The 19,237-nt window shown below is 49.8% G+C and overlaps 2 long non-coding RNA genes across 4 annotated transcripts; both read right to left on the bottom strand.

Moving 5' to 3' along the window:
- Window positions 1-1,000: 1,000 nt before the first annotated feature.
- On the bottom strand, window positions 1,001-9,934 carry LOC135180709 (uncharacterized). Of its 3 annotated transcripts, none has more exons than XR_010304539.1 (5): window positions 9,768-9,934; window positions 4,281-4,363; window positions 2,691-2,869; window positions 1,564-1,699; window positions 1,001-1,433 (listed from the first exon to the last, which is right to left on the bottom strand). It is a non-coding gene; the product is annotated as an uncharacterized LOC135180709 (long non-coding RNA). The 3 variants fall into 3 exon arrangements; XR_010304541.1 differs by lacking the exon at window positions 9,768-9,934 and adding an exon at window positions 4,466-4,532; XR_010304540.1 differs by lacking the exon at window positions 4,281-4,363.
- Window positions 9,935-13,119: 3,185 nt separating this feature from the next.
- On the bottom strand, window positions 13,120-15,045 carry LOC135180715 (uncharacterized). The gene is made up of 2 exons (XR_010304542.1): window positions 14,843-15,045; window positions 13,120-13,669 (listed from the first exon to the last, which is right to left on the bottom strand). It is a non-coding gene; the product is annotated as an uncharacterized LOC135180715 (long non-coding RNA).
- Between the last annotated feature and the right edge of the window lie 4,192 nt (window positions 15,046-19,237).

A 19,237-nucleotide genomic window follows, 5' to 3' on the forward strand; every position in this document is an offset into this window, starting at 1 on the left:
CTGACAGAGATTCAGTCTCCACCTGTGCCCTATGATCCCAGGATGCTGGGGGGAATCACACAGAGAGAGAGGAGTTTGCAGATTCACAGACTGCATCAAGTTGGAAGGAGTCCTCTAAGGTCATCTTGTTCAACGATCCTGCAGCAAGCAGGTGGAAGCAATGGTTCTGCAAAGGGTGGATGATGTTGGAGAGCACATACATGTGTAGTGAGGATGTTTCAATTAAGGGAATGTGACTGCAGGCTGCAGAAGGTAGAGGCTGTGAGTGGCAGAATCTCCAAAGCCTCATCAAACTCTCAAGTCCAAATTAAACATCAGATTTGCATTTGAGTTCTGTGTTTTCAGGCCCATCATGCAGCAGTCAGGAAGAAGTATGTGAGTGGAGGTACTGAGAGAACACGGCAGGCAAAACAAGCCCTAATGTCTGCTGGGTCAGAAAACACCATGGAAAAAGCCCAGCAGGCTGGAGGAGGAGTTGGTGACAAAAGTGTGTGCAAGGCAGCAGCGGGCTGGGGGTTATGCTCTGGAGGGTGACCAGCCTTTACTCTTTACTGGAGCATATCAGAGCGTGGCCCCAGAACAGTTTGCCCTTTGATTCATTTTATAGTCAGGGATACTGAGACATGGGGAAAAAACCTGAACAATTCACCTAGCAAAGCCTTTCTGGAGATAAGGCATAAGGCACAGCACATGGCTGCCAGACATGCTGATAGGAACAAACTGCAGTGTGTCCAGCACTTCTGCAGAACTGTCCTTCCAGTTGAAGGTCACCTCAATCCAACACGGTCCCCACTTTGTAGACTCTGAAGTTCAACAACCCATTCCTTCCTTCCTCCAGAAAGGGATGCAGCCTGCCCACCCCTCTATAGTAGGGACAGCAATGCTGAGAAGCAGCTGGGCAAGCTCTGAAACTTCATTTTCAAGTTTAATGAGCATTATTTCCCAGGTCCTGAATTCCTGCTGGCAAGCACTTTCCAAACAACCAACAAGACACACAAAGGAAAATCCACTATTTTTAATTTATATATACACAATTTACAGTTAGATTTCAATTTTTTACTTAGAATTTGGTTTTATATTCTAGAAGCCTTTACATAGAGGAGATAGGGGGGGTCATTTCAAAGTGTTGGGTTTTTTTTACACATCTGTTAATATCCTTCTTAAATATCTAGATAAAAATAAGAGCTTTTTCTCTGTTGGAACACCATATGTTAACACTTATGGGGTTTAATGGTGATTAATGCCTGCTAAGGATTCTCAGGCATTTCAAACATTCAGGGCTGCAAGCAGCCCTTTTGGGAGGCTGACCCATCCCTCACTCACCTGCTCCTCTGCTGCACCATCATCTCCCTCACCATGTGAAAGGCAGCTGAGTTTTCCATGTCCAGGTAGACAAGACTCCCGATTCCCTTCACACCTCCCACAGATGCACTCTACAAAGCCAACAGATGTTCTTAGTGGGATTGCACAATGCAGCTGGATAGGACATGCAGCACAAAACATTCAGCACTGCTCTCTCTCTACTTTAGCACCAACGTTTCAGGAATACTCACAGATACTTACATAAGTTATTCCAAACCGTGTATCAGATCCCTCTCCTCCGATCAACTGATCTGCTGAATGCTTGCAGGCATCTGGGGCAGCTCCCAACCCTTCCAGATGCTGAGTCTTGGGCTCAGCCAGCCACAGCTTCCTTCTGCTACAACAGACCATTTGAACAGCAAAGAAATCCAGTTACCTGTCCTTTAAGAGTGTGCTGCGACTGAGAAACAACAACTCTCCAGCTCTTCAGTTGCAAAGTAGAAAGGAAGGTACATTAAATACATCCCAGAAGTAAGACAACATAAAAACCCCACACAAACACACACACACACAAGCCTTTTACAAGAAACAGCCTCAACCTTTAACTTAGCACACGCTAAACTTCCCTGGCACTGCAGAGGTTTTTTTTGTCTCCATTTCCAACATTTCATAAACAAAAAGGTTTGACTGCACAAATACAAACTACAGCTGTGGCAGTCTGCTCACACAACTACTTCTCTTCCAAATGACAGCCCTGAGCAGAAAGTGGCACGCCCAGATGAAGATCTGAACTGCTTTGGCCCAGACAGCTTTTATTTCTTGCTACCCACTTAATGAAAAGTGCTACAATAATGTCTCTAAAGGATAAAATTCCCTGATGGAGATCTAAGCTGCAGCAACACTGCTGATAGGTCTCACCAGGGCAGACACCACTCCCCACAACTGAAGACCTCCTCCAATTTTAATTCCCCTGTACTCTGAGCTTCTTGTTCTTTGGGAGCATCAGGACTTTGAAAGGCCTAATGGTGGTCTCTCAGGCAGACATCCACAGGCGAGCCACAAGTTCCACAGTGCTTGGAAACAAACCCAAATATGACAAACCTGCTGTGTCTGCTCTGGCCAAATTGTGCAACCTCAATGTGCCAAATGCTTTGGTGACAAAACTGCTCTTTCACACTCATACATGTTGCATCAGGTGGGAAGCTTGACAGCCAGCCCAAGCTAGATCTATCTCGTCAGAGAGCAGGAGAACAACAGGGACTAACAGAGCCACAGAGCAGGAGGTACCAAGCCTACGGAGAAGTTAATTTCCTCCAAGCAAGCTCCAAGGCAGAAGTTAAAGGTGGTCACAGGTTAGTCCCCAAGGCTGGCACTTCACAGCAACTCACCACAGAGAGAGTTTTGTCCCCATTTTCCAAAGGAAATCCAATTCTGAACCACTTGCAATGAAGAATTTGGTTTCCAACAGCTCCACATGCTGGTACCAAAGCATCCCCCACAGTCAGGGTTTGTGGCTGAGGCCAAATACAGATCTGTAACCTGATTTTGGGCAAAGCAATTTAGCTCCCTAAAAAAAGCAGGGGAAAAAAAAACACAAAGAAAAGGAGGAGTGAGACAATCTTAAAACCCAAAGACATTTCACAGGAAGCCTCATCCTTTAACCCATCTCATCCTGGATCCCCTGTGGTTCCTGGTTGGCCAACAACTGTGGAACATAAACCAAGGCATCAACCTGCAGATACCTGCTGCCCTGTGGACACCAAAGACAGAGACCCTTTAGGAGCCCCCAGAGGACTCCAGACCAATTTAGATGTCCACAACAACCCTTTTGATGCCCCCAAAACCTCACTTCATACCTCCAAAGCCACTTTAGGTGACCCCAGAATCCCCTCACGTGGCCCCAGACCCCACTTAGCTGCTCACAGATGTACTTTAGATGTTCCCAGACCCACTTTAGATCTACTCCCCACTTCTTTAGATTCCCCCTTAGAAAGCCTCAGATGTCTCCAGACCCCCTTAGATGTTCCCAAAAGTTCTTTTGATACATCCAGACCCATTCAACATGACCTTAAGCCCACCTTTGTCATCCTCAGCCCCCGCCTCTAGGAGCCCCCACATCACCTTTAGATGCTGGGGTCCTGGGCCTGCAGGGACACCGACAACCAGAGTGAGACCCCCTCAAATCTTGTGGGACCCTCCGAACACTCCCAGAAGCCCCCAAGGGAGCTTCCAGAGGCCGCCAGACCGCTTTAGATGCATAAAAAGAACCACCAAGAAACTTTATATGCCTCCTAAGGCCCTTCGGGGGCCCCTCAGGTGCTTCAGCAGCAGGCGGCAGGAAGCAGTACCTGGCTGTGGCCACAAGGCGGCAGCGGTCAGCACGAGAGTCCACTTTAGGTCCCCACAGATGCCCCTAAGACAGCCCCAGATCCCCTCTCAATTCTCACACATCTCCTTTAGATGTCCCCTACATCCCTCCTTGTCACCCTTAGAAGCACTTCAGATGCCAGGAGGCACACGGTTGGGGGTCCCAAGCTTGAAGTGGCACCAAAAAAACAGAGTAAGACCCCCTCAAATCCTGAGGAACTCCAAAATGTGACACCCCACAACTCCATAGAAACCCCCAAAGTAATCATCACTCAGAACACCCTCAGCTCCTTCAGGACCCCTCAGATACCCCCTGGAAGCCCACAAAAGAAAATCCAGAGGCCCCAAGACCTCCCTGGATGCCCCTCTAACCCCTTTTGATATCCCCACACCCACTTTAGATGCCCTCAGATACCCTTAAGAGGGCCACAGACCTCCTCTAGATGGTCACAGACCTCCCTTAGATGTTCCCAGACTCAATTTAGATGCCTGCACACCCCTTTAGTTTTCTACAAGAGCCTCTTAGACATCCCTATACCCCTTTAGATGTCCCCAAAAGCCCTTTTGCTACCCTCACACCCATTGCAGATGCCCACAGATCCCCTTCTCACCCTCAAAACCCCTTCAGATGCCACCAGATCCGTTTCAGATGATGGTGGGGGCAATGGCTGGTGCTTCAGAGCATGCATAGACACTGAAAGATTTGAAAGGTTGAATGATTAAGGGATGAGGTTCACAGGCTTAGCAGAATCAAGGAGGCAAAAGATAAGATGGACAGGTGGTGCCAGGCTCTGACCTGATGGAGAGACAGGATTACCATTAAAAGATACTGAGGGTCAAGTGCCCCCTGTAGCCACCCCCTGACAGACTGAGGCCAGTAACCTAAAGGAAAAGAGGGAGTGGAGGCAAGTCCATGGCCAAGTTAGTAACCAAACTCCTGCCTTGTCCACCTCCCACCCTGCAAACTCTCCCCACCCCCTCAGCGTGAGGCTGTGGCAACAAGTTCCCACCCGCTGTGGTGGGAAGTGTCGCTTCAGTTACTAACAGTCCCCTCCAGGTGCCCTTGCGGAACAGATTTGATATCCTGAATGTACAACTGGCCAGTGAGGAAGGTGAATCATCTGGCTTGGAGGTATTTCCAAAATTAAGGAAGCCTGAACCCACCATACAAACAGCTTACATCAAAAAGAAGATTCACTGTTATAGAAGACTCCTTTTTGAAGGAAACAGAAGGCCCAATATGCAGGCCTGACTCACTCCAAAGGCAGGTCTGCTGTCTACCAGGGGCCCAGGTCAAGGATGTGGTAAGAAGGCTTCCCTCCCTAGTATGGCCCACAGATTATTACCCGTTGTCAACCTTCCAGATAGGCAATGATGACCTTGGAAAAGAAAACTGAAGGCTATCAAGAGAAACTTCAGGGCCTTAGGTCAACTGGTCAAGGGAGTGAGAGCACAGGTAACATTCTCTTCTATCCTCCCTGTTGAAGTGACTAACCCAGAAAGAACCTTGGCTTTGAGCCCAGTGCCTCCAGCAGGACTATGGCTTTTTTGACCACAGGTCACCCCACATGACGCCAGGTCTGCTGGCAGCAGATGGGGTGCATCTCTCTCAAAGTGTTAGAAGGGTTATATCACAGGGGCTAGCTGGGCTCATTAACCATGCTTTAAACTAGGTTGGAAGCAGGGAGGGAGAAGCATGCCTGAGACAATTGTGGGGTGATGTGTCAGCTCCACCGCTATCTCAGGGGAGGTAGGTAACAATGAGTTGTGTGTTGGAGAAGATGCAAGGGCTAGCAATGAATATAAGCTAAGGGATGGCACACCAGGGTGGGAGGCTAATAAAAGCTTTCAGCCTGTTACTTTGTGGCATGCTGGGGACACACAAGAACTCTTAAAGTCTTACAGAGATGTACCATGGGGATCAAGTAATAAGGAATTAGCACATGCAGAGCTTACTGCTAGGTTGGTGGCCATGGAAGTGGCTGGGAATGGTCAGACTGCAAGAGTGAAAGCAAAGATATTAACTCCCTCCTTCCCTGAAATGTTTATCTACGAATGCATGGAGCACAGGGCATAAAGCAGGAGGAGCTGGAGGTCTGTACTAAGCTGAATAACTATGATATGATTGCCATCACTGAAACATGGTGGGACAGCTCTCACGACTGGAACATTGTCATGGATGGCTGTGTACTGTTCAGGAAAGATGGACCAGCAAGACAAGATGGGAGAGTTGCTCTCTATGTGCAAGAGCAACTGAAATGTGCTGAATTCTACCCAAGGGCAGAGGCAGAACACGTTCAAAGCTTGTGAGTAAGAATTAAAGGATGTGGGAAAGAGGGTGAAATTGTTGTAGGTGCCTACTATAGACCACCAAACCAAGAGGGAGACATTCATGTGTCCTTCTACAATGAAGGAGGTAGCCTCTAGAGCTAACTCCTTGGTACTGATGGGTGACCTCAATCACCCTGATATTGGCTGGGAAGCTCACACAGTCAGGCACAGCCAGTCCAAAAGGCTCTTGCAGTGTATCACTAACTTCTTGATGCAGGCAGTGGAGGAACCAACAAGGAGAGGTGCACTGCTGGACCTTGTATTAACTAATAAAGAGGGACTGGTTGAGGACATTAAGGTTGGAAACAGCCTTGGGGACAGTGATCATGACACGGTGGAGTTTAGGATTCTAAAGGGTAGAATCAGAGCAACAAGTAGAATTGCAACCCTGGACTTCTGCAGAGCTAACTTTGTGCTCTTCAGAGACAGGCTTGCAGAAATCCCATGGGCTAAGGCTCTGGAGGGTAAAGGAGCCCAAGAAAGTTGCTTGGTTTTTAAAAGCCTCTTCCTCCAAGCCCAAGCTAGGTATGTTCTCCTGAGTAAAAAAGCAGGTAGACATGCAGGAGACCTCCATGGCTGAGCAAGGAGCTCCTGAAGTAAATCTCAGGGAAGAAAGAAACTTACAATTCATGGAAGAAGGGATCTCTATAGTTCTCCCAAGTGACAGACGTTTTCAGGGGATGTAGGAAGGCAACAAGGAAGGCCAAAGCCCTCTTGGAACTGAAGCTGGCAAAAGAAGTGAAAGAGAACAAGAAAGGCCTCTTCAAATCTATCAACAGAAAAAGGAAGAACAGGGAAGGTGTGAGGCCACTGCTGAATGAGGCAGCTCTGAGAACTGAGGATGCAGAGAAGGCAGAGCTGCTGAATGCCTTCTTTGCTTCAGTCTCTACACCTAAGGCTGAACTCCCCTAGGTACTCCAGACCTTGGATGAAGGAGAGGAAGCCTGGAGGAGGGAACGCTCCCCATGGTCAGTGCAGACTGGGTTAGGGATCAGTTACACAAATCGAACACTCACAGGTCCATGGGCCCTGATGAGATGCACCCAAAGGTGCTGAGAGAACTGCCTGATGTTATTGCTCTGCCTCTCTCCATCGTTTCTGCCAAATGGTGGCAGACAGGACAGACACCTGAGGACTGGAGGAGAGCAAATGTCACTCCAGTCTTCAAAAAGGGCAAGAAAGAGGATTCATGGAACTATCAACCAGTCAGCCTCACCTCTATCCCTGGAATAATAATGGAGTGGCTCCTTCTGGAAGGCATCTCAAGGCACTTGGAAGAGAAGGAGGTCATCAGGAGTAGCCAGCATGGATTTACCAAGAGGAAATCATGCCTGACAAAATAATTCTATGATGACATAGCATTCTATGATGCCATAACTGAATGGGTAGATTCAGGGAGACCAGTGGATATAGTCTACCTTGACCTTAGCAAGGCCTTTGACAGAGTCTCCCATGATATTCTAGTGAGCAAGCTGAGGAAGTGTGGGATGGAAGAGCAGACAGTGAGGTGGATTAGGAACTAGTTACATGACAGAGTTCAAAGAGTGGTGATCAATGGTGCCAGGTCTAGCAGGAGAGCTGTAACTAGTGGGAGTCCCCCAGGGATCAGTGTTGGGTCCAGTCCTGTTCAACATCTTCATCAATGACACTGATAAGGGGACAGAATCTGCTCAGCAGGTTTGCTGATGACACCAAGCTGGGAGGCTCAGCTGATACAGCTGAAGGCTGTGTGGCCATCCAGAGCGACCTGGACAGCCTGGAGGGCTGGGCACAGAGGAACCAAATGAGGTTCAACAAGGACAAGTGCAGAGTCCTGCATCTGGGGAGTAATAATAATCTGCACCAGTACAGTTGGGAGGTGATCTGCTGGAGAGCAGCCCTGTGGAGAGGGACCTGGAAGTGCTGGTGTTTAACAAGTTATCCAAGGGACATCAATGTGCCCTTGGGGCCAAGAAGGCCAATGGGATCTTGGGGTGTATTAAGGAGAGTGTGTCCAGCAGATCAAGCGAGGTTCTCCTTCCCCTTTGCTCTGCCCTGGTGAGACTTCATCTTGAGTACTGCATTCAGTTTTGGGCTCCCTAGTTTAAGAGGGATAGAGATCTGCTGAAGCAGGTCCAGCAGAGGGCTGTGACGATGATTAGGGAACTGGAGAACTGCCTGATGAGGACAGGCCGAGGGACCTGGGGCTTTTTAGTCTGGAGAAGACTGAGAGGGGATTTAATAAATGCTTATAAATATCTGACGGATGGGGGTCAGGAGGAGAGGGACAGGCTCTTCTCACTCGCTCCCTGTGACAGGACAAGGAGCAATGGATGTAAGTTGGAGCACAGGAGGTTCCACCTCAACACAAAGGGAAACTTCTTTACTGTAAGGGTCACAGAGCACTGGAACAGGCTCCCCAGAGAGGTTGTGCAGTCTCCTTCTCTGGAGATGTCTGGATGTGTTCCTCTGTGACCTGAGCTAGATTGTGTGGTCCTGCTCTGGCAGGGAGGTTGGACTCGATGATCTCTTTGGGTCCCTTTCAACCCCTGACATCCTGTGACCCTGTAAAAAACAGAGTGAAACACCTCCAAATCCTAAGACTCCCCTACTCCATAAAAGACCCCAGAGGCCTCCAGACCCCATTTTACAGGAAGCCTCATCTTTTAACCCATCACATGTTCAAATTCCCTTCCTCTGTGGTTCCTAGTGGGCCAAAAGCCATGGAACATAAAGCAAGGAACCAGCCCGCAAATGACTGCAGTCCTGTAGCCACCAAATACAGAGCAGTTCCCTCCCGTGGCCACACGGTGGCAGCAGTCATGACGAGAGCGCGCAGCACACGACCCTATATGCGCCGCGTCCATGGCAACGTGGCAGAACACTGACGACGAACTAGAAGCGCTGTGAAGGAGATTTGGGGGTTGCTGGGAGCACCAGAAAGGCAATCTGCAGTTACTGGGAGGCTCGGGAACACTGGGGACATACTGGGAGCACTAGGAGAGACTGCGAGAGCCCTTACTGTTACTGCGAGCATTTGAATGGACTCTTGCAGTTACTGGGAGTGCCGGGGTTTGGGGAGGGCACTGGGAGCACTAGGAAGGGCATCTGGAGTTACTGGAAGCACTGGGAGAGACTGGGCTATACTCGGAGCAGCGGGTGAGACTTGGAGGGCACTGACTATTGCTGGGAGCACTGGGAAGGGGATTTGAGGTTTACTGGGAGGAACTGGGGAGTCACTGGGTATTACGTGGAGGATTGGGAAGCGATTTTGCAGTTATTGGGAGCACCGGGAGGGACTGGGGGACACCAGCTATTACTGGGAGCACTGGGAGAGACCGGGAAGCATTTGGTGTTACTGCTAGCACTGGGAAGAGATTATGGGATACCAGGAGGACACTGGGACCACTCTTGGAGCAATGTGAAGGAGGTTTGGGGGTTACCGGAAGCACTATAGTAAAACTGGGACCTCAAACTGGGAGAGGAAAAAGGGGAAAGGAGAAGTAGGGGCTTTTGAAAGGGTTTCTCTATCTCAGACAGATATTTAAGAGGGGAGGGTCGAGGTTTTAAATCCCTGCTACAAACAGCATTTACGGGCAGTTTAGAAACCTTACCATTAGACATCAGACTACTTAGGATTGGTTCTCTGGTTACAGTTCCCTGCAGTCTTTAGGCTGCACAGAACAGCTGCTTAGACAGACTATGTAACACGGAAAGTGCAGACAGGTCTGTTCCGACTTTTTTTCTATTTAAACTAAATGGAAGAAGCTTTAAAGTCTGCTACTTACACGAGTTGTTCTAAAACGTGTCTCAGAGCCGCTGGTCAATTGCTTCGCTGAATCCTCGTGTAAGAAAGAAAAAGAATGAAGCTCTCTCAGCCAGTGTGACAGCTTTTCCTCCCCCGGCAGCACCGTCCCGCTCGGCTAAGTCCCATTCAACTCCGCCGAGCTCCGCTCACTGCCATCCGCCCCCGCAGCTCACCCGTAACAAGGCGGCGCTCCCACACGCACGCCACGAATACCTGGCAGGCGACGCATGCGCGCAGCGCCCAGCAATGCGCCGGTCGGGTCGCACAGCTGCCAGGGCTTCTGCGCTGGGGGCGCCGTGCGCAGCAATGCGCCGGTGGGATCGCACAGCTGCCGGGGCTTCTGCGCTGGGGGCGCCGTGCGCAGCAATGCGCCGGTCGGATCGCACAGCTGCCAGGGCTTCTGCGCTGGGGGCGCCGTGAGCAGCAATGCGCCGGTCGGATCGCACAGCTGCCGGGGCTTCTGCGCTGGGGGTGCCGTGCGCAGCAATACGCCGGTCGGGTCGCACAGCTGCCGGGGCTTCTGCGCTGGGGGTGCCGTGCGCAGCAATGCGCCGGTCGGATCGCACAGCTGCCGGGGCTTCTGCGCTGGGGGTGCCGTGCGCAGCAATACGCCGGTCGGATCGCACAGCTGCCGGGGCTTCTGCGCTGGGGGTGCCGTGCGCAGCAATGCGCCGGTGGGATCGCACAGCTGCCGGGGCTTCTGCGCTGGGGGTGCCGTGCGCAGCAATGCGCCGGTCGGATCGCACAGCTGCCGGGGCTTCTGCGCTGGGGGTGCCGTGCGCAGCAATGCGCCGGTGGGATCGCACAGCTGCCGGGGCTTCTGCGCTGGGGGTGCCGTGCGCAGCAATGCGCCGGTCGGATCGCACAGCTGCCGGGGCTTCTGCGCTGGGGGCGCCGTGCGCAGCAATGCGCCGGTCGGATCGCACAGCTGCCGGGGCTTCTGCGCTGGGGGCGCCGTGCGCAGCAATGCGCCGGTTGGATCGCACAGCTGCCAGGGCTAAGGCGATGCCGGCCCCACTGTAACACGGTTTTTCCACCTTCTACAATCCTTTTGAGAACAGAGTAGATTTAACTCCTCACAGTAACACCTACAAGCTGAAATAGTTTTTAATCTCAGGCAAAGAATCACAGAATGGTTTAGGTTGGAAGGGACCTCAAAAATCATCTACTTCCAACCCCCTGCTATAGGCAGAGACACCTCCCACTAGAAGAGGTTGCACGAGGCCTCGTCCAACCTGGCCCTGAACACCTCCAGGGCGGGAGCATCCACAACCTTCCTGGGAAACCTGTTCCAGTGTTTCACCACCCTCACTGTAAAGAGCTTCTTCCTAACATCTAGTTTAAATCTCCCCTCTGCCAGTTTAAACCCATTACCCCTCATCCTGTCTTTACAAGACCTTGTAAATAGTCCCTCTCCAGCCCTCCTGTAGGCCCCCTTCAGATACTGGAAGGCTACTACAAGGTCTCCTCAAAGCCTTCTCTTCTGGCTGAAAAGCCCCAACTCTACACTTTGGCCACAATCCCAAGCAGTGCTACAGGCTGGGGACAGAATGGCTGGAGAGCAGCCAGGCAGAAAGGGACCTGGGGGTACTGGTAGATAGTAGCTGAACATAAGCCAGCAGTGTGCCCAGGTGACCAAGAGAGCCAATGGCATCCTGGCCTGGATCAGGAACAGTGTGGCCAGTAAGAAAAGCAAGGTCATTCTTCCCCTGTACTCAACACTGGTCAGGCCACACCTTGAGTACTGTGTCCAGTTTGGGGCTCCTCAATTCAAGAGAGATTTTGAGGTGCTGGAATGTGTCCAGAGAAGGGCAGCAAGGCTGGTGAGGGGCCTAGTACACAGCCCTGTGAGGAGAGGCTGAGGGAGCTGGGGTTGTTTAGCCTGGAGGAGGCTCAGGGCTGACCTCATTGCTGTCTACAACTACCTGAAGGGAGGCTGTGGCCAGGTGGGGGTTGGTCTCTTCTCCCAGGCAACCAGCAACAGAACAAGGGGACAAAATCTCAAGTTGTGCCGGGGGAGGTATAGGCTGGATGTTAGGAGGAAGTTCTTCCCAGAGAGAGAGATTTGCCATTGGAATGGGCTGCCCAGGGAGGTAGTGGAGTTGCTGTCCCTGGAGGTGTTCAAGAAAAGCCTGGATGAGGCACTTAGTGCCATAGTCTAGTTGATTGGATAGGGTTGGGTTAGATGATCTTGGTTGGATTGGTTGGACTGGATGAGCTGGGAGGTCTCTTCCAACCTAGTTGATTCTATGATTCTCTCATAGCCTGTCTTCATAGCAGAGCTGCTCCAGCCCTCTTATTATCATCATGGCCCATCTCTGGACTTGCTCCAACAGTTCCATGTCCTTCTTGTGTTGAGGGCTCCAGAACTGCACACAGTACTCCAGGTGGGGTCTGACAAGAGCAGAGTAAAGGAGAAGAATCACCTCCCTTGCCCTGCTGGCCACACTTCTCTTGATGCAGCCCAGGACATTGTTGCTGTCTGGGCTGCGCATGCAGAGTAACAGCTCATGTTGAGCTTTTCATCAACCCAGACCCCCAGGTCCTTTTCCCCAGGGCAGCTCTCCAGCCATTCACCACCCAGCCTGTGCTTGGGATTGCACCGACCCAAGTGCCTTACGCTCAGCCTTTTTGAATGTCGTGAGGTTGGCCTGGGCCCACTTCTCCAGCCCTCTAAGCCATCCTCTGGATGTACCCCTGCCCTCCAGCACGTCAGCCTGGTGTAACCTGCAAACTTGCTGATGGCATACTCGATTCATCTGTCCATACTGCTGACACAGATGTTAAACAGCACTGGTCCCTGCACTGACCCCCTGAGGTATTAATTTCCGGCATTCAAGGCATTTAGAGACGAGGCAGCCTTCCTTAACACTGACGGGGCGGCACACGCCGCCGCACAACTGCACTGCCCCAGTTAAACACAAGGTGGCAGCACGGAGCACCGACGAGGCGGCACACGCCGCTGCACAACTGCACTGCCCCAGTTAAACACAAGGTGGCACTACTGACCACTGTCGGGGCCCCTCCTGGCCCTGCGCATGGCAATCAGCTCAGCTGGGCTCAGTTTTTTCCCGGAGGTGTTCAAGACTGGATGAGGCACTCAGTGCCATGGTCTAGTTGATTAGCTAGGGCTGGGTGCTAGGTTGGACTGGGTGATCTCGGAGGTCTCTTTCAACCTGGTTGATTCTACGATTCCGTGACAAAGGAAAATCCACTATCCTAAATTTATATATACACCCATTTTATACCTATAATTCACAACCCTATGTGGCTCTACTTAGGATTTTAGATTCTAGAAGCCTTTAAATATCATAGAGAAGATACAGGGGGGGTTCATTTCAAAGTCTTTTTTACACATAAATTAAAGCCATTCTCTCTCTGCTGGAACACCACACACTTAATGCTTACAGGTTTTAATGTTTTTTATCCCCTCCAAAAATGTTCAGGCATTTCAAACATTCAGGACTGCAAGCACCCTTTTAAGGAGGCTGTCTCCATCCCTTACTCACCTGCTCCTCTGCTGCATCAACACATCCCCCACCCCCCATATGGCATCATGGAAAGAAAGATAGAGATGGGGACAGCTGACAGGCCATGCTCCTTTTTCTCCACCCAAGCCAGGGACATCCTTCTTGGTAAGACTTGCACCTTCAGCACAGTTGAGCTTTTGCTGCTTTTCTCTTCTAGCAGTGCTATTGCACAGGTCTGCATCTCTGACCATGTTGGATGCTCTCCAAGATTTATTACCCTGAGACCACCCTGCAGTCAATGCATTTATCACTGGCAGTCACGAATGTCTTGTGCCTGTTGCTTCTGATAAATTAAACCATTGGATGGTTCCAGCTCTATGAACCTGTGTTAGTACAAGTCCTTCTCGGGGCACTGCAAGAAAAGAGGAACAAAAGTTAATTCTGACCAGTAGCTCCTGTAAGAGCCCAGGCACTCTTGGACAGGCAGTCACAGGGATCTCACCCAGAAGGTGACATCAGACACACCCTGCAGCTGAGTGTTCTCAGGACCTGAGGAGCCCTGGGAAAGAATTAGGCAGGACTAGGAGGCCACTTGGTATTACTGGGAGCCCTAGGAAAGGGTTTTGGAAATGCTGGGAGCACTAGGAGGGACTGGGAGTGCACATTGTGTTACTGGGAGCACTTGGATGAGATTTTGAGTTCCTGGGAGCACCGAGAGTGACTGGAGGGCACAGGGTATCACTGGAGACACTGGGAAAGGATTTTGAAACTGCTGGGAGCAGCAGGAGGGACTGGGCAGCACCAGATGAAACTGGCCAGCACTTCATCCTACTGATAGCACCAGAAAGAGAGTTTGGGATACTGGGAGGACCTGGGAAGACACTGTGCCCACAGTGGGAGCACTGTGAAGGAGATCTGGGGGTTATTGCAAGCACTGGGAAGGAATTCTGGGATTACTGCCAACAGTAGGCATGACTGTGTAATATTGGGGGTCACTGGGAGGCACTGGACAATACTGGGAAACAGCACCACATAATAAAAACCTGCTGGGTCTGGTCTGAGCAAACTCAACCTGCATCTGAAAACAGCTCAGGGCTAAAACTGCCCTTGGAACGCTCAGAGCAGTGCAGTTTGCATGCGGCAGGGAGCAGTGCCCACCCGTGGCCACATGGCGGCAGCACCGGGGCTGAGAGCACGAGGCAGCGGAGCGCGTGCGCCGCGTCCATAGCAACGCGCACAGCCTGCTGGAGGCAATGGGCCCCGGGTCGGGAAGGGGAACGGGGAGAAGGAGAAGTGGGGGCTTGTGAAAGGTTACCTCTGTCTGGGATAGAGAGAGGAGGGTCAAGGTTTAAATCACTGATACAGGTAGCATTTGCAGGCATTGCAGAAGCCTCCTTGCACTTAGATATTAGACTGCTTAGGCTTGGTTCCGTAGCTACACTTCTTTGCGGTCTCTGGTCCGCACAGAACAGCTGCTTAGACGGACTGTGTAACACAGAAAGCGCAGGCTGCTCTCTCCCGGGTTTTTTTCTATTTAAACCAAAAGGAAGCTATATGTGAAGCGACTCCATAGTCCATTACTTACCTAAGTAGTTCTAAAACGTGTCTCACATCCATCGCACCTGATCAGTCGATTTGCTGAATCTTTGTGCAAGACAGAAGAAGAATGAGTGTGAGAGGTTTTCCTTCCCCCTCCTCGGGAGCACGGCGGCTCGCAGGCACCGCGGGCTGCTCAGAGCTCCGCAAGACGCCGCCTCTCGCCGAGGGCTCGGTCCGGACGGACTCCTGTTGTCCGCCTCCGCCGCCGTAGCGCACGCGTGAGCACGCGGCGCTCCTGACGCGTGCGCAGAGCCCACACCGTCGCGCAGCTCCGGTCCCGCCGCTGTGGGGGCTCCGTGCTGCCGAGTCGCCGTGGCGGCGCCGGCCCCCCGCATTGCAGCACAGGGTTCCGTCTGCTAAAATCCTCTTTGGAAGAAAGTAGATAGGGATTTTTATTTTAAAATCAATTTTCAACTCCAAATGAATACAATTTTTAAGCATCTCTATAAAGGTAAGATATTATTGTCTGTTTAACTCCTCACACCGATAGCTACAAGTTTAAATACTTTTGTCCTCGCCCCCGCCCAGGAGTTTTCAGGCTTTTGAAGCGCTCAGGGCACTTAGAGACGAGGCAGCAGCGCCGGGGACTGAGGCGGCGGCAGAGGCCGCCTCACCGCCGCGATGCCGGCAGTTAAACATGGCGGCAGCGCTGAGGGCCGACGGGGCGCGTCCTGCCTTGTGCCTGGGGAGCAGCTCCGCTTGGCTCGAGTCAGGCTTCTTTCAGTTTATATTTTAAACAAAACCTCAGGAGACACACCTAGGGAAATCCACGGCTTTTAATTTATATATACACGATTTGTATTTATAGTTCAAGACGCTATATGGCTCCGCTTAGGATTTGCTTTTATATTCTAGAATCACACAACCAACCAGGTAGGAAGAGACCTCCAAGGTCATCCAGTCCAACCTATCGCCCAGCCCTGTGCAATCAACTAGACCATGGCTCTGAAAAGATTCCCCTGGCTCACCCAGTAGCTACCTTCTCCCACAGTCTTCTTTTGATTCTTCTCCTAAATGTGCCTTAAATCTTGTGCAGTCCTAAAATGCTTTTTCCCTGCATCCCATAATGAGTCCCACACTCCCAGGCAGTGATGTCTCAAAGTGTGAAGGTTGGTTGTGAGAGCCTTCCCATTGCCTGATGTTGGAGGGTTTCACACCAGCCGTGGGAGGGGCCTAGCCAGGGCATTTCCTTGAGTCCTGAAGTTGGGTTCCCAGCTGACCAATCTGGGCTTGTGGTGATGGACCTTTGATGGGCTTTGTGCCTCCTGCAGTGGGACCTGGGACTAGCTGGAGACGTGTTACTTCGCTTTACCCACCTGCCATCATCTGTGTGCTCCTTTGTGGTGGCCTTATTGCTTCCCCAGACAAAGGACTGTTACTCTCATTGTTGTTCTAAATCTACTCCAACCCACCACCTGTTAGAAAAGCTCCGGTTATTGGAGAAGGCAGCAGCATGACTCCTTAACAAGACAGGCTGCCAAGAGCACATTAAATCCTTTCCGCTCTATTCTTTTTCTTGGCATAGCACATTGGGCAAATTGACTTGATCTGGCCAGCAAGGAGTAAATTACAGAAAGTCAGTCATGGGGTGCACCATGCCAGCTGTCTTTCATTTAGATGGCATCAGCATCTGCACCTGTTCCCTCCTGAAAGACTGACACATCTTAGGCCATTTTAATTTTCATTATTCAATACCTTCAGTGATGAACAACCACCTAGTGCTGACACAAAAGCTCTGTGCCTGCAGAAAGGTACCATACACCACAACCAACCAGCTGGAATCAGCATTGGCTCCAGTTCACTCACCTAGACAGTCCTGTGAGCTAATTTCCCTGAGTGCAGCACATGCACCTACCAGGGGACTCTGCAGAGCCACAGCCCAAGATCCCACCAGTCTTCACCATGAACATGCCTTGGCCAAATACAAGAAGGTTATATGAAAAAAATCAGCCTTTTTTTTTCACTGCTGTTTCTCCAGGTATGCACAAACATGGCCTTGCCTTAGGTGGGATTTCTGAGGTTAGCTAGCAGTTCTCCAAAGCAGTGCAGCAGCATCCTAAAAAAAGAACCCACATGAAGAGCCTGTCAGCACCAGTGGTGTAATCCAGCTGGCAGTAAACCTCAAGAAAAGATTAGGTGTAATAAGGTAAAGTATCAGTATTATAGCATAGCTGTCAAGCTACCAAAGCAGGTTTTTTCACACTCTATAGAGATTCTCAGATGAAGTAATCCATGCAGTCTGCGTTATCAGATTAAATTAAAGGAAGGTACTCATTTGCAATGACCAAGAAATGCAGAAGGGTTGCTAAAATTTGAATGGAAGCTGAGGAAGTAGAACACAGATAAAAGTAGAATGATGTGTAAAAGAAAAAAACATTTTCTTGGACTGTTCTAATTACTGGTTTTAGGTTGAATGCCGTCTAATAAGACTTCAAGGTTATCAGTATTTTAATGCCCTTTAAAATGCATTAATCAGAAGCACTGAAGAAAAAAAGTTAACTGCTAGGAAGTAGAGAACAAAAAGAAGTTATCATTTTGTGGTTATACAAGATAGTGGTGATTATGTGTAGTTCTGGTTTCCTCACGTTAGAATACAGTAAAACTGAAAAGGGTAGAGAGGAGCAACAGAGACAAGCCACTTTATGGACTCTTGGATGTAGGACACAAGCACAAAAGGCAAACTACATAGATTAGGACTCTAAATCCAGAAGCCAGCCCTCTGTAAAACTACGAGTGGCGAAGTGAGGGTGACTTTTCTTTGTCTGTACCGATGCAAAAGCCTAAGAGGCATCAAACAGAACCAGGAGGCAGCAGATTGAGGACAAAACAGAGGAGATGCTGCTTCACAATGTGAACATATGGGGAGTTCTTGCCACAAATACTGGATGCTGGGGGTGGTATTTGGAAGAGGAGTCATTATTTACTTACCATGCATTTATACTCTTTCTTCTTGAGATGTGAGCTTCTTTTGCAGGAGAGATTTTATTATCTTCTTTACTTTTGAATCCCTAGTTAGGAAGATCATGCCAGTGCATTTGCTTCTCTGGTATGTTCAGACCATCTGTGGAGTTACTGGTGTAGAATTAGATGTCAGTTTTGCTTATTAACTCTCTTCAAAAATTAAGTTGGCTGCCTGTGCTGTGCAAATGCAAAAGTCCTTGCGCAGGTGCACAGCATGCTGGACAGCACTGAGGTGGAGCAAGTAACCTCACCATGCCAGTGTGATAACAAGAGAGCTACTGAGCACCTGTGCATTGCTCTTTTGAAAGCTTTGTATTCCAAGACCTTTGTCAGCTTGTGTGCGATCTGGCATGAACGCACAGTACAAGTCTTAATCTAATGCTGAATATGACTCACTAAGCCCTTTCAGAAAACATGCAACTAGAAGCACGTCGTCAGCCTGCAGCATTTGCAAAGCCCACAGACTTTTCCTCCCCATGAATTAGCTGAGAAGTGTCTGCATTTTAGTGCTGAGTTTAAATCTGACATGGGGACTCTCCTTTCTGGGATATACTTACTAGAAAACAAATGTCACACACACAAATCCATAAAGGAAAACACAGAAGAAACAACAAAGTGGGCTTTTTTTTCACACTGAGTAAATAGAGAAGTTCAGATGATGACAGTTATCATGCTGAAGGGGTGCAAATGGTGCATTTTGTCTTTTGAGACTGGCTGGCTTGAAGGTGAACAGCTTTCCAAACCATTCAGGACAGACAGTTGTAAGAGATCACATTCTTCATCATGAGGTTAAGGCACTTGTTCTTCCCACTGCAAATCCTTTGTCAGTACCTGTGACTTTGACCACTTTGTTGTCACTTCCTAGAAGTGACTCTGCTTGCTTTGGCTACATGCATAAAAATACTCTTCTCTGGCTATCTTGTGCTAGAATCCATCTTTTTCATGGGCTGATCACTAGCTGATTTTAGCAAGCTTCAAAAAGACTACCATAGATATAAAGCATTTAAACACAGAGTTTATTACCTGGATTTTGGGGATTGCATACAATAACCTCTCAAAAATAACTGTTAGACTGAGACTATATTCCTGGATTTATTTGGGATAAAAAAATATCAGAAATGTTTGAAAAGTGTCAGCATAATTGACAGACAATTTTCATGCTTTTTTTTTTCTTGCGATTAAAAACTAGTTTCACATTTCCAGCTGAGGAAAAATGAAATTTGGGGCAAATTTTGTGCATCTCAACAGCTGTGCTCGTCCTTCTTGTTGTTTATCGCCTGTCAGGTAAAAGGAAGCATGTAAGTATCATCACATGTCAACCCAATCTACTGCTTTGTGGCACAGCCCGAACTGGGCGCTGACTCCTCATTTGATGCTCTCACTCTCCCATCTAGTTCCTCAGGAGGAGTACAAAGCTACA

This window comes from Pogoniulus pusillus, chromosome 1, assembly GCF_015220805.1.
Source record: "Pogoniulus pusillus isolate bPogPus1 chromosome 1, bPogPus1.pri, whole genome shotgun sequence".
Classification (NCBI taxonomy): Eukaryota; Metazoa; Chordata; class Aves; order Piciformes; family Lybiidae; genus Pogoniulus; species Pogoniulus pusillus.